Below are 14,764 nucleotides of genomic sequence, written 5' to 3' on the forward strand. Positions count from 1 at the left end.
CAGAAAGTAATTTTAGAGCTGAAAGGAACCTTGAGATCACTTAGGCTAAGCTGCAATAATAGTAGCCTGAGCAGGAAGGTCACCTAATCCAGTTATTAGTAAAGCCCTGCCTTTTATTTTTTATATTTTTTTTGAAATTTTCCTGATTCTGAATAAATTGAGCATTTTCCGAACAGAAAAGGATTGTATGTGATACTGGGAGTCTATATTATGAAGAACTTACTTTACTTTTTAAGTATATAATAAATGAAACATGTCATTACAAAATAGAAACAAACAAAAGAGTAGCAGCAGGCTGAAGGACCAGAGCAGAATAGAGAAAACACCTGAAAAATTTCGAGAGGATTCCTGCCAGCAAAATCATTATATTAGGAACTGTCATGCCCATAGTAAGGGATGGTTCAAGAATATGAAAGAGGAAGAACACAGAGAAATAGTCAAGGCCATAACCTAAATTGAGTTAGTAAGAGAATGAACCAAAACCAGGAATGCCTACAGAAGTTGATAGTTGTCCTGATCTATATCTTGCCATTGGACCCAGATGGCTCTGAGAGGAGAAAGTGATGCTGGTGACTTTGCATAGCCCTGCCTCACTTAAATCCAATTCACTTACAAGACATGGCATCACCTTCCTGATGCCATGGTCCTCTTTGAGAATGAAGGACAAACAACAACAACAACAATAACAATATGAGAGTGCAGAGTTTCATATCAACACCAAGTTCCAGTATAGAAATCTAGGATGGAGATTTGAGTAAAGAAAAGAAAATGCTGAATATAGTGAAGAAAACTATGTACTGTAATTAGCCCAAGGTAAATCAAAGAAAAAAGGTAATAGCAAATCCAAGTAAAACTTCAGAGAAAAGAATGTTCATGTCACAAGGACACAAGAGTACATGGAAGAAATGATATAAGAAATACAAAATATAGTATAAAATGAAATGACATCTAAGGATAAAAGAATGACAAATAGATTTAACGGATTAGGACAAACTCTGGTAAGGCTTACCTAACAATTAAGCTCCCTAAAAATTATAATGGGCTAATGGAAAGCAATGCCTCCCTGAGACAAGAGACATTAAGATGAAATCAAAATATTTAAAGAATAAAAGAGAAAAGAACATGTAAGATATATGCTATTAAAATCAACTAATTAGAAAAACAAAACTAGAAGAGAAAAATCTAAGATTGATATATATTGGTCGTAGTTTTCAGGTAAGAACATGACAAAGGAAATTTGAACATACACAGAGATCCATACCAACAGTTTGGTATAGAAATGCATTAAACCCAACAGATAAGTTAAAGTTGAGAAAGTGGAATTTAAGAGGGAGGAAGAAGATCACTGATGTAGTAGCCATAACCAAAAGTCACTCCAAAATTAATTAGAGCATAGGCCATGAAGATGAGATTAAAAGGAAAAAAAGGGGGGCAGCTAGGTGGAGCAGAAGATAAAACACTGGGCCTGGAATCAGGAGGACCTGAGTTCAAATCCAACTTCAGATCAGACATTTAACACTCACTAGTTGTGTGACCCTGGGCAAGTCACTTAACCCCAATTGCCAGACACACACACACACACACACACGCACACACACACACACACAAAAGGAAAAAAAGAGTAACAACACTGTGATACTGGCAGAGCAAGTGGAGAGGAGGAGGAGCAATAGGGGCAGATCATTTAATAGTAGCGATAAAAAATTAAAGCAAATTTCTTCACTTTTACTATAGTCCACCTTTTGTTAAAAAATGAAGGGCTAGAGGAGAAGGATGGAAAAATAAAAAAGGATATAATGGAAAGAAATATATATTTGAAATTCATAACCATAAATATGAGTGGGATGAAATCACTCATAAAATTGAGGAAGATAGCAATATGGACTGGAAAGTTTGCAAATGTGAGAGATGTTACAAACATATAATCAACTTTACACTTGTTTAAATTAGTCAAACCTAATTTTTCAAATAAATGTTACTACTATGCTACATTTTTATAACACCTACATTTCCAACTATATCCCTCTCTCAATTCCTCCCTTAGAATCCTCCCTTATAATGAAAAGGGAAAAAAAATAATTTAGCAAACCTAACCAATGTATTGGGAAACAGCTGATGTTTAATGCAAAGTTGTATGCCTGTGGTCCTCCGTATTTGCAAAGAACTGGAGGAGGTATTTTTTTTTCTTTAGAACCAAGTTTTATCAGTTTCAATTCTTTTGTTTTTATTCTTTGCATTTACATTGTTTTCATAATTGTGTATATTGGTTGCCAGCTTTTTGATATTTCACGTCCAATTTTTTTTCTGTTTAACCTATTCATCATTAATTGAAAGACAGTAATATTAACAGTAAAAAAAATACAAGTCACTCTCCAATTGATAAATGATCAAAGTATATGAACAGTTTTTAGACAAAAAAAAGCAAAGCTATCTATAGTCGTATGAAAAAATGCTCGAAATCACTCTTGATTAGAGATATGCAATTTAAGAACTATGAGGTACTATCTCACATCTATCAGATTGGCCAATATGACAGAAAAAGAATATGATAAATATTAGAGGGAATTTGGGAAAACCGAGACCCTAATGCACTGTTGTTTAAGTTGTGAACTAATTCAACCATTCTTGAGAGCAATTTGAAATGTTGCCCAAAAGGCTATAAAATTGTGCATACCTTTTGATACAGCAATACCATTACTAGATCTATATCTCAAAGAGATAAAAAAAAGAAGGAAAAAGACCTACTTGTACAAAAATATTTATATCAGTTCTTTTTTGTGGTCACTAAGAATTTGAAATTAAGGGGATGTCCATCAGTTGGTGAATAGCTGAACAAGTTGTGGTATATGATTGCAATGGAATATTAATTGCTGTAAGAAATGAAAAGTAGGATTATTTCAGAAAACCTGTAAAGACTTACATGAACTGATGCAGAGTGAAGTGAGCAGAATCAGTAGGACATTGTATACAGTAACAGCAATATTGTACAAAGAACAGCTGTGAATGACTTAGTTATTCTCAGCAATACAATGATCTGGGACAATCCTGAAGGACTCATGGTGAAAAAATGTTATCTGTCTGCACAGAAAGAATTGATGATGTCTAAACACAGATCAAAGCACGTTATTTTTCACTTTCTTTCCTTCTTTCTTTTTTTGTTCGTTTTCTTCCACAAAATGATTAATAATGAAACATATCAAACATATTTTATATGATTGCACACACATAACCTATATCAGATTGCTTACTGTCTCACAGAGAGGGGAGGAAAGGAGGGAAAATTAAGACTTGGAACCCAAAACTTAAAAAAGGATGTTAAAATTGTTTTACATGTAATTGGGAAAAACAAAACATTATTCAAAAAATTATGTATAGAAAGGGAATGGTCAAAGGGGGTCAATTTGGTTGAGGTGCCTATGGAAGAACTGATTTGCCCAAAGTCACACAGCTGGTAAATGTCAGAGGAAATATTTGAATCCAATCTTTTTAAGCCCAGGACTCTAACTACTGTTTCAGTGTGGATCTATTATGAAAATATAACAAGTCTTTAAAAACACATCAACATTAAACACGAGTGAACACTAACCAATTCTTTCTTTAAGCATGATCAACAATGAGAATTTTGCTTTCTACTAGTAATGGCAAAACTGGTTGGTGGAAAAGAATGGTAGAGCTAAGCTGTTGCTCTGGCTAACATCCAAGTGAAATGTTCACGACAGGAAAGGCACCATTCACAGCAGTAGCAAAAGGCTTGTCAAGTATGGGAGGCCAGATCCATAATTGTAATAAACATGTCTGTTTTTCCTATCCTGGGGAAAATGCCATTCGTAGAAAATGTCAACTCTGACATTGGTGTTCTCTTGAAGCAGTCTGGGACATCATGCTATGAATAAGAAATGTGTCCTATTAACCTTGTTTTGCTCTCCTGTGAGCTAGGGACCTAGGAATATAGAAGGCTATAGGTGATCTAAGGTTACTAGGGACAGAACAGTGGTGGCATGGAGTCTAGATAATTGAGCAACTTCATGCAACGTGGAAGTTGTTTTCATGGCATATTTGAAAGATATGGTCCATTGTTCAAGGCACCTTTTCCCTATTCACTGCCTTGGGGCCAATATTTGAATTATTCCAATATTTTTCAACCAGTTATAATCCCAATGGGATACTAATAATGGCTCCTTGACTCATGACCTTCCCTGGGATAGTGATTTGACTTTATATAAGCCTTACTTTTTTTTTTTTTAAAGCACTAGTTACAAAAAGAGACCAAATAGTTTAACTTCATCATTTTATATATGAGGATACTGAAGGCCAGATTCTGAATGACTTATCTGCCTAAGGTCACAAAGGCATATAAGTAACAAAGTCGGAACTTGAATACAGGTTCTTTGACTCAAAATTCTGAGCCCTTTCCATTAATGATACAGAGTTATTCTTCAACTCAGCAAGACCTGGATTTAAATCCTGCCTCTGACACATGGTAATTGTGTAAATATGAGTTAAGCATATTAACTCTTAAGACCTTACACAGTTCTCTAATATTATAAGATAGATGAGTTGCCAAGTGATTTAGTGGAAGGACTGTCTATATCAGGAGTTCCCTAAGTTGATTAAATTATAGGCCCAGTCAAAAAAGAAAAAAAGTTATAGAAGAAGAAATCTCATCTTCTGCAACCACACAGCTGCTTCCTGTAATCCCTGCAAAGCATGCATAAATAAATGATTGAACATATGAATTTTAAAAAGCATGAATAAGTGCCTATTATGTCAGGGACCTCAGACCTTACCCCTAGGTCCCTATAATGCTCCATTATGTCTGTCCAAAATTGTCTTAGCTCTTACTCCATTCAGAGCTGCTACTCTGCCCCAGCAGCAGAGGCTATTGAAGGCAGGAGTTCATTATAGAACTTGAGTGAGAAAATTACCTTTAGTTTATATAATAACTGGTAATCTATGATTCCAGTGATGACAAGGAATAGAAGGGCACGGTCCTTCTTGAGCCAATGTTGTCTGAAAGACAGCAAACATCTTCCCTGATCATGTGAAAAATTTCAGCCTAATTAGAGAAATAGAGAGTTCAAGTATGCTTCTTAGCATGCTGACCAGGGCTATTAGGTAGGAGTGAGACACCTCTGGAAAAGGGTTTGACTTTCAGTGTTAATTATAATTCCAAATAATGTCTTTCAAATGATAATATATCTTACCAACCTAGAGATTGGTGGTCTTATAACTCTGTCTTTGTACCACCAGCCAGAACATAGACAGAACCCTGAAATGCTTTTAGGCACCAGAACAGCATTATAGGACCTACAAATTAAGGTTGGAAGGGACCTTAGAGGCTATCAAGACCAAACCCCAATCTCATTTTGGAGATGAGGAAACTGAGGCACAGAGAGGTGAGGTGACTTGCCCAAAGTCACACAGCTGGTGTCTAAAACAGGATCTAAACACATATCTGACTGATTCCAAGTCCAGTTCCCAAACCACTATTCCATGTTGTTTTTCCAACTGTTAGATATTACAAAGTCAATGTAAGGCTCTTCCTTAGAACCTGTTTGCTCTCACTTTACATACAACTCTAACAGCTTGGTTTTCTTTTTTTCCCTCCAAATTTAAAGCAGGCTAAAAGTTGCACATTAGAGTTGGAAGTAGAAAGGGGATTTGTAGCTAGAGACCAGTAGTGAGAAGCAACAACTGACAGGATTTAAAGGGATAGAAAAACTAAAATAGTAAGATACAAGAACTCAAAAAAGTTATGGTTTGGGGGTGGGGCATATAGATTTGGTATCAGGGCAAACAATTCTACATATGTCACTAGATTCTATAGGGTAGCACAAAATAAATTATTGAGTTTGGTTAGAATAATAAGTTTATCAACAATAAATTGATGATCTTGGTTAGAAAATAATAAATTATATTCTATATATGCTAAGATGGCAATTAAGTGTGCAAAGCATTTTCCAATTGTGTCCATAACAAATGGGGAAAAAAATAAGATTTTAGTCCTAAAAGGTATAAAACAGGCCAGGCATGCTAATTCCTACTACTAGGTGAAGTTGAGACTGGTAGATTCCTTGAGTTTATAAGTTCTGAGGTATACTACTAACCTGGTAGGCAACTCAGTGCATAGAGCAGCACATAAAGCACTTGTCAAGCAGTTAGCTTGGTACCTGGCACATTGTAGGCACTATATAAATGTGCTTTGCCTTCCCTTCCTTTACCTTCCTTATGGGGCTGAAGTCTATCTAGAGTCCACACTAAGTCCATTGTCAGTGTGGTGAGCCCACAGGAGTAGGGGGTTACTGGACTACCTAAGGAGGGGCAAACTGGCTCATGTCAGAGGTCTGGAGCAGAGATATGGAGCTTCCATGCAGCTCGGTATTGGGAACAGATCTGTGAGTGCCCTTCTAGAATGGGTAAGATTGGGAGACTCAATCTCACAAAAAGGGGGTATGAAGCTTCATCTTTCTCTGTAACTTCACTTTTCAGAATTATTATTCTAGAAGAATTCCAGAGAGCCAGAGTTTTACTGTAGACTTACACAATTTTGCTGATGATTATGAGGGTGATAATGCATGTTTGTGTAGTACCTGAATGTAGAAATCATCAAGGGTTTTTAACAATTATTAGTTGAAAGGAAGCATGATGTAGTGGAAAGAATATTGGATTAGGATACAAAAGATCTAGGTTTGAATCTTGGCTTGGTTACTTATTCCCTGAGTAACCTTGGACAAATCATGCTATCTAGCTGGTTAGCTGGGGATAGGTTTTCCTCCAATGAATAGGTTGGGCTAGATGAACTCCCAGGTTCCTTCTAGCTCTCACAGCTCTAAGCCCTCAGCTGTTGTTCCTATCTGGTAGCTCCTGGAAGTTTGTTGGAGGGAGTATGAATACAATTCTACGCAACATGTGGCTGGACTCTATGCTCTTTGAAGGAAAAGACTGCTTTTGTCTTTCTCTTTGTATCTTCAGTGCCTAATACAGGTCTTGGAAAATCACAGGCACTTAATAAATGTCTCATGATTGATTGGATACAAGACCAAAACAAAGTAAAACTAGAAATCAGAGTACATTAAAGCCTTGCTTACTCAATAACCTTGGTGTTCTCCAAGTTCCTAAAACAAATAAACAAAAAGAAAAATACATACAAAAAAATCTGAAAATCCTACATCCCAGCAAGAGCTGGGTTCCTAAGATATAAGCTCAAATCCTTACACCAATGTTAGTATTATTGTGAAATAATGTCTTTGCTTCATCAGCACTATTCTTTACATTTTTTCCAAGTAAGCTATGTTATTATATTTTACTTTGAGACTTGTAAGGTAACCAGGTGGGAGGCTTCCTGATTCCTGATTCTCTGAACTCTATGAGCTTACTAATGCACTATATTTGACCAGGTTGCTCATGTTGCTTTCTTGTGTTGGTAGGAAGTCCCATGTGCCTTTGGAAAAAGATTTTCTCACTTTGGAATGCCAATGATTTCTTGGCCTTCTTAATATGTCACGAAACTTTAGACCAACCTGACACGACATTCAAGTTATAGAGAGAGGGAGCCCTGGTATGGAATACATTTGCCCAGAGGGGTCTTTTTAATTTGCATTTCTCAAGGGACTCAAGTTCATGTGCCAGAGATATCTGATTTTTTAAAAAGTGGGAGGAGGGACCATGGGCAGGATATTAAAATTGCACACAGATGTTTCCAGTCTACAACAGAAAGCTAGAAAACACAAATAGTATCTCTATTGCTGTGGCAACAGAGGGGAACCAATACATTGCAAGGAGATACCTCATAAGGACTGATAGCAATTTGAGCAATAGAACTGGATAATTTAGGGGTCTCAGTCAAAATTTATGAAGTCTTAGAATCCTACTACAGAGAGCAAACATTATTTTTAAAAATGGAGAACAGCATGAATAAACTAGAACATGTCTCTACTCTGTCTAGACCCAATGTGACAATGTGAAAATGTAAAGGGCAAGAAGCCAGGTGTAAGGTCTTTACTTGAAATCACTTATATTTAATATTACCTTCATGCTGACAGTCTGGGATTTGTCTTACAAAGGAAGAACCTATGGAGTTCTTCAAGGTTTAGCAAACAAAAGGGCAAGGGTTTTTGGAGTGCAAGGGTCTGATTTTGAGTCCTGTGTCTACTGAGTACCTGTGTGATCTTGATTCATTTTTCCTGTTGGTCTCAGTTTCACCATCTGTAAAATAAGAGGCTGTAATACTCCAAGATATCTTCTCTCTCTCAATCCTGTTAGCCCTCTCACTCTCCCCTCTGCAATGTGAACTGATGGTTTATTTGTCCTTGCCATTCCCCTCCATTGTCTCCTGAGTTCTCAGGAAAAGGGGTTGGAGTTCTCTTGTCTTAGCTTTATGCCAGTTAATAAGAATTAGAGCACCATTGAGGTTCAATAACAGAATCAATACACTACTGAAAATATGAATCAAGGATCCATGTCAAAATAGAAGGCTGTAGTTATAAACTGATGAAGTTGGGAAGGTTGGGGTTGGAAGCAGAAGCATGAAGCAGAAATAAGGGTTGAAAAAAAAACCCTTCAAGATTAAGATGACCAAGTTATGGTCAGGAATGCCACAGATCTGTCAGGAGACAGCAAGAGGGCCTCTGCAGTTCAGGAAAGAACAGACAAAGTCCAAGAGGACCACCAACAAGGAGATTTTCTGGAGGCTTTAAAGACTTGACTGTGCCAAATGGTGTCTTCTACTGTCTGCCTCTGGCACCCACGCTAATCACCCTTGCTATTCTCCTTCCCTCCTGATTCCTGACAATTATGGTGCTAGGTGAAAATTTTAGGGCAGAGGTGTATCTACCTACACTGGGCAACCAGATTATGTCCTTTGAGTGTATTGTAAATCAGACAAGCAGTTTGACTGAGTTGACTAGTTGTTTGACTTGAGTCAGTGAATGATTGAGCCGAAGTCAAAAAAGCTGAGTCATTTGTATGTGTAGATGCATCTTCATAGACACAAACATTTGGTGATAACTGCTTTGTTTATGTGACACCCAAACAAGCGGTTAGTTCAGTTAAACATTCAGTCAATGTTGTGATCAAAACAGTCATAATTAGGTATTGGAGTTAGCTAGTCATTTTGGCTGAATAGACCAATAACTTTTCAATGTAACTATAGTAGTCAAATCAGTAACCATTTGTAGATATGAATAGTTTGGCCTTGGGCACTGAATTTGAAGTAAACAAAAACCAAAAAAACAAATGAAATAATAAAACAATATATGGTCAATTTTTTTGGGGGGGTGTCATGTCTTATAGAAAAGCACAAATGATGACAGGAATGGGAACAGGTAGGAGAAATACTTTAAGAGCACTAAATGACCTTTGAGATAACTAAGTCTAACCCAATTCTCCATTTTATAGATGAGGAAATGAATGCCCCAAGGGGAGAAGAGATTTACTTATAAATAGCAGCAAAGTCAGGATTTGAAGATACTCTAAGTCTTCTGAGTTCAGAATCATTTCTCTTTCCACCACAGCCTACTGCCTTCTTTGCTCAAGGTCACAAAAAAAGTGGGTAGCAAAGCCAAGATACAAAGCCTCTAAATCCAGGGCTCTTTCCATTTTGCCACCAGAGAGGAAGTAAAGGCCAAGAAAAGATAAATGAGTAGATGGGAAGAGAGACAAAGCAAGATAAAGCAAGATGGGAACCTGGATAAAATGCAGAAAAGAAGGAATGTTAGTAGTCTTCAAATACTTTCAGAACTGTCACAAGAAAGAAGAAATTAATTCTGCTTGGCCTCAGAGGGAAGAATTTTAAGCAATATATGAAAGCTCACAAAGTGGTATTTAGGCTTAACTTAAGGAAAAAAAAAATTGACCTTTCCAGTAGTGGAACAGAAAGCTTCTGGATGTAGTGAGTTCTCTCACTGGAGATCATTAAGCAAAGGGCAGCTCTTATTAGGTGTACTGTAGAGCTCCTTCTTCTTCCGGGAGGAGTTAGACTAGGTAGCTGCAAAGTGCCCTCCAAATTCTTGTACATACATGTAGAGTATAGATGTATATGTATATGTACATATACCAACATGTGTGCATGCGCACATACTCACATGACACATGATGTACATATGTATAGATACATGTCACTGGCACGTGATACATGTATGTAACACATATGCGTGTTGCATACATGGTACACATATGTTTCGCATGTGCATGCATGGTTAGGTATGTCTGCACACAGATAGATATGTATCAAACAAAAACACATTCTAGGCTATAAAAGAATTGACATATATGATTATTGAACCACTGATGTGATCTTTAACAGAATGGGGATGTGTTGTAGGACTGGAGATAGGAATATATCCTAATTTTCAACAAAGGGTAAAATTTTTAATTGATTTCGATTCTTGCTAAAATTTATGGAATTAAAAGAATGAACAGAAGAAAAGGAAATAGTAATCACGAATAGACAGCAGTGTGGCTTTATCAGCCTCATTTCCTCTTGGACAGAGTTTCTAGGCTGGTAGAGCAAGAGAATTCTGTAGACATAGGATACATTTCACAAAATCTCTCATGTTATTCTTGTGGGAAAGATGGAGCGATGTGGGTTGAATGGCTACACTCAATTATTTTTAGTTGGATTCAGAACTAGTGGAATGACTGAACCCAAAGTGTAATCATTAATGGGCTGACCTCAATGGGACTTCTCTGAAGGAACAGTCCTTTGGACTTATGCTGCTCAACATTTTTTATCAGTGAGTCAAATGATGCTATATTTATTAATGCTCTAATGGATAGTTACAATACTGGATAGAAAATTGAGATCAAAAAGTTCTGGAGGGGCAGCTAGGTGGAATAGTAGATAGAGCGCCGGCCCTGGATTCAGGAGGACGTGAGTTCAAAACCAGCCTCAGACGCATAACACTTACTAGCTGTGTGACCCTGGGCAAGTCACTTAATCCCATTGCCTACCCCCCCCCCAAAAAAAGTTCTAGAGAGTTAAAATTATGGGCAAAGTCCAAAAGGATATAATTTCATAGTGATAATGATGATGATAGCAATAACAATAACTAATAGTGTTTAATATGTGTCAGGCACTTTACAATTATTATCTCATTTAATCCTCACAATAACCCTTGGAGATAGGTGCTATTATTATTCTGATTTTACAACAGAAGAAACTGAGACAAACAGGTTAAATGACTTGCCTAGAATTACACAGCTAGGAAGTATCTGAGGTCAGATCTGAGCTCAGTTCTTTCTGACTTTAAGCTTGGCATTCTATCTGCTATGACACCTAGCTGCCCCAGATAAATGTGAAAGACCAAAGATAAATATAAAGCTCTATACCTGAGTTCTAAAGATCAATTTCACTGTTGTAGGATGGAGAAATAAAGGTTAATAAATGCTGAATGTGAAAAAAAACACAGGAGCATTAATGAACTGCCTGCCCAATATGAACAAAAATATAGACAAAAAAATCCATTTAAATCTTGTGCAACATTGGAAGGCACAGCATTTGGAATGAAGGAGGGAACAGTCCTGCTATCCTCTGGCCTATTCAGACCACAAATAAATTATTGTGTTCAGTTCTAGGTGCTACTTTTTAGAAAGGAAATTGATTACCCAGAGGATATAGAGGGATGGGAAAACAGAATTGTGGGCGGGGATAGGGGAGACTGTGAAGGTCATAGGGATCAGGAAATACAAGGAACTGTTTCAAGAACTAGGGGCATTATCTTGATGTATACAAGACTAAAGGGAGACATGATAATCATTCAAATATTTGAAGGACAGTCATGTGGAAGAAGCATTAGAGTTTCTTTGCCTGTCCACAAAAGCCATCACTAGGATAAATGTCTTGAAGTTGCTGACAGACAAATTTAGGTTTGTTTGGTGTAAGGAAAAAGCCCCCTTAAGATTGGAGATAGGGTTAGCAAGAGTGGAGTGCTTAAAATGTAGTGGATTCTATCTTCCTGGAAATCTCTGAGCAGAGGCTAGGTGACTGTGGGGTAGCTGGGAGATTTCAATTCTTGTAAGGTTTGGACTAAATAATTTCAGTTCTGAATCTGTGATTCTGAGATCACACAAAATAAAGAAGAGATGTGCTGAAGAAAGAGAAAATAAGATGGACCTAATAGGCAGATTGTGGCATCCGAACATGAAAAGCCTTCTCCCATAAGCTAATGTTTGACTTCTGAGTGTCTGTGGGTAGAAAATAGGCCAATTATAAAAATAGGGGGAGTTGATAACTTCATAGTACTCTGTCTTGTTAAGACCCATAATAGGAGTAGTGTGTTCCATTTTAGGTACCACACTTTAAGAAGGATATTGAGAAGATAAAAAATGTCCAGGGAGAGAATTCTGGGAAAATGATAGAGTGGGTCAGGTAGCTTTTACCACTGAGTAATGGTCATAATAATCAGAGCTGTCTAAAGATCAAGTGATCTGCCTTGGGATATAGCATCTTTGTCACTGGAGACTTTCCAGTGGAGGCCAGATGGTCACTTGTTAGGGATTAATTTTCTTCTTGATTTTAATTTCCCCTGGTTAATTGACATTCTCAAGTTTAGGGAAATGGTCATTTGCCTTTTTCATTTCCAGGTTTCTGGGGATATTGAGTGAAACTGGTGGCAGTTTCTATTGGTGACAGTATTAGGAATTGGGCAAATGGGTATTTATCCTCTGAGAAAAATATCACCTTTCTACCTAGTCATTGACAGAAATGGGAAGACTCCAGTGGCAACATGTGAGATGCGCCCAAAGCCTAAAGTTCCAATATGTTGAGTCATGGGAATAGAAAGTGGACAGAGGGTTTTGTGTCAGTCTGCAATGCATTATATGTACTTCTCCCAGATGGGTAAAATTAAGCCATCAGTGTTGACAGAAAGCGAGTAAGACCATTATTGCCACATTGCTTATAGCAATTGTTGGCCTCTGATAGACAGTAACAAGTATTCAAAGAACATTTTAATACCATTACATCATATGGATATAAATGATGGCAACATAGTCTATCCAACCCAGGGTTTTGTCGTTGATGAAGGCAGCACAGAATATGGAACATGACATAGAAAAATGGGGACACATTCTGGGAAGAGGAGAACTGTCATTGACTCCTGAGCTATACTAGGTGCACCATGATGACTGTGGTGTATTCTGACATTCATGAATTTCATAAATGCTGAGAATTCAATCAGATGTTTTGAGCTGTTGCTGCAAAATCCCATGGATAGATGACAAAGAGACCAAATTAGTGCGTAACTTCTAAATGGTGCATGAATAGATAGAGATGAAAGGACAATGGTCAAGAAGATTCAAGTCAAAAATGAAGAAAAATGGTCTTTCTAGGTCAGCAAAGTTTGTGGAGATAGTCACAAGACAACTAGTTTGCAGGAACCTGGAACTGATTTAGGAAGGTAGAGGTATAGGAAGCTCACCTTCATTCCTCCAAAATTTTTTCTCTCACTCCCAAGTACAAATTACTAGATTGCAAATTGCTCAAAACACATGGCTATGGAATATTTGACCTGAAGAAGATATTGCAGCATAGAATGCTAGATCATAGGACAAGAAATATTAAAAATTGAATGGATTCTTAGAAAAAAATGTAATCCACATGATATTAAGCCTGAAAGAGACCTTAGAGTCATTCATCTAGCTCAATGTTCTCATTTTTTACTTTTTTAATAGTTGAAGAAACTGAGACCTAGAGAAACGAAGTGACTTGACCAAGGCTATTCAATGAGTCAGCAGAATAATTCAGATTAGAAAATTTATCACTTGGTTCCCAGTCCAGTGAGATTTTATTGTACCATTCCCCTCAGAGGTCCCTGTCAGAGATAGAATCCTGGCCTGGATGGATCATGGTGGCATTGCTTATATTGTTATGGTAATATGCTGTTAAAGTGTGCTTTGAGCATCAATTGCTGTCTATTTGAAGCCAACATTCTGGTTTTGGGATGCTTGTTAGGTCATTGTGCTTACAATTTTTCCTAAATATTAAATTGGAATTAAATTGCTAGGTATCTGCAGTTAAATCATGCTTCAAAGCAAAAGACTTTGACTGTTTTATTTACTATAGTCTCAAAAGTATTATTCTACAATATAAACTAATAATTTGAGAAATTTCCATTTTTAACTGGTCCTGTGAGGAAACAACAGTAACTGAAACAATAGTTTGCAATGGTCTCTCTGACCCAAGAGGTTTCATGTCAAACAAAACTCTTAAATGAAAATGTATTTTCCATTGAAATTCTGCCTTCTAAGCTTTTATTTGGAGTTACTGCAGTATGGGAAATGCAGACAAATGTAATTGCATGCAGCATAAACAAAATCATCCACATACAGGAATAAATCAATTTCCATTAGACCTGAGAATCTTGGGCAGTGAGGTCAGTGGCCTGTAACTATGGAGGAAAATGGTTTCAAGTATTTTGCCTTTGGCAAAATAATGAAATAGACAATGGTTGTGTTGGGTGCCACTTAACATGAATTCATTCAAAAAGTTAATTAAATAAACCTTAATTAAGCATCTATCATACACAAAGCTCCTTGCTATGTAGATGGGGATACAATTACAGGAAAATAAAAAGACTTAATACCTGTCCTCAAAAACTGTATAATCTTACAGGGAGAAAAGATTCACATACAGATAATACATATGATTAGAATATTAATTAGAATGAGATAAACTCTTCCCCCCCCCCTTTTTTTTTTGCTCTAGTTGAGAGGTTATTAACCTGGGGTCAGTGGATAGCTCTTAGGGGATCTGTGAATTTTTTTC

The sequence above is a fragment of the Vombatus ursinus genome, unplaced genomic scaffold, assembly GCF_900497805.2.
Source record: "Vombatus ursinus unplaced genomic scaffold, bare-nosed wombat genome assembly UNPS02014786.1, whole genome shotgun sequence".
In the NCBI taxonomy this organism is placed as follows: domain Eukaryota; kingdom Metazoa; phylum Chordata; class Mammalia; order Diprotodontia; family Vombatidae; genus Vombatus; species Vombatus ursinus.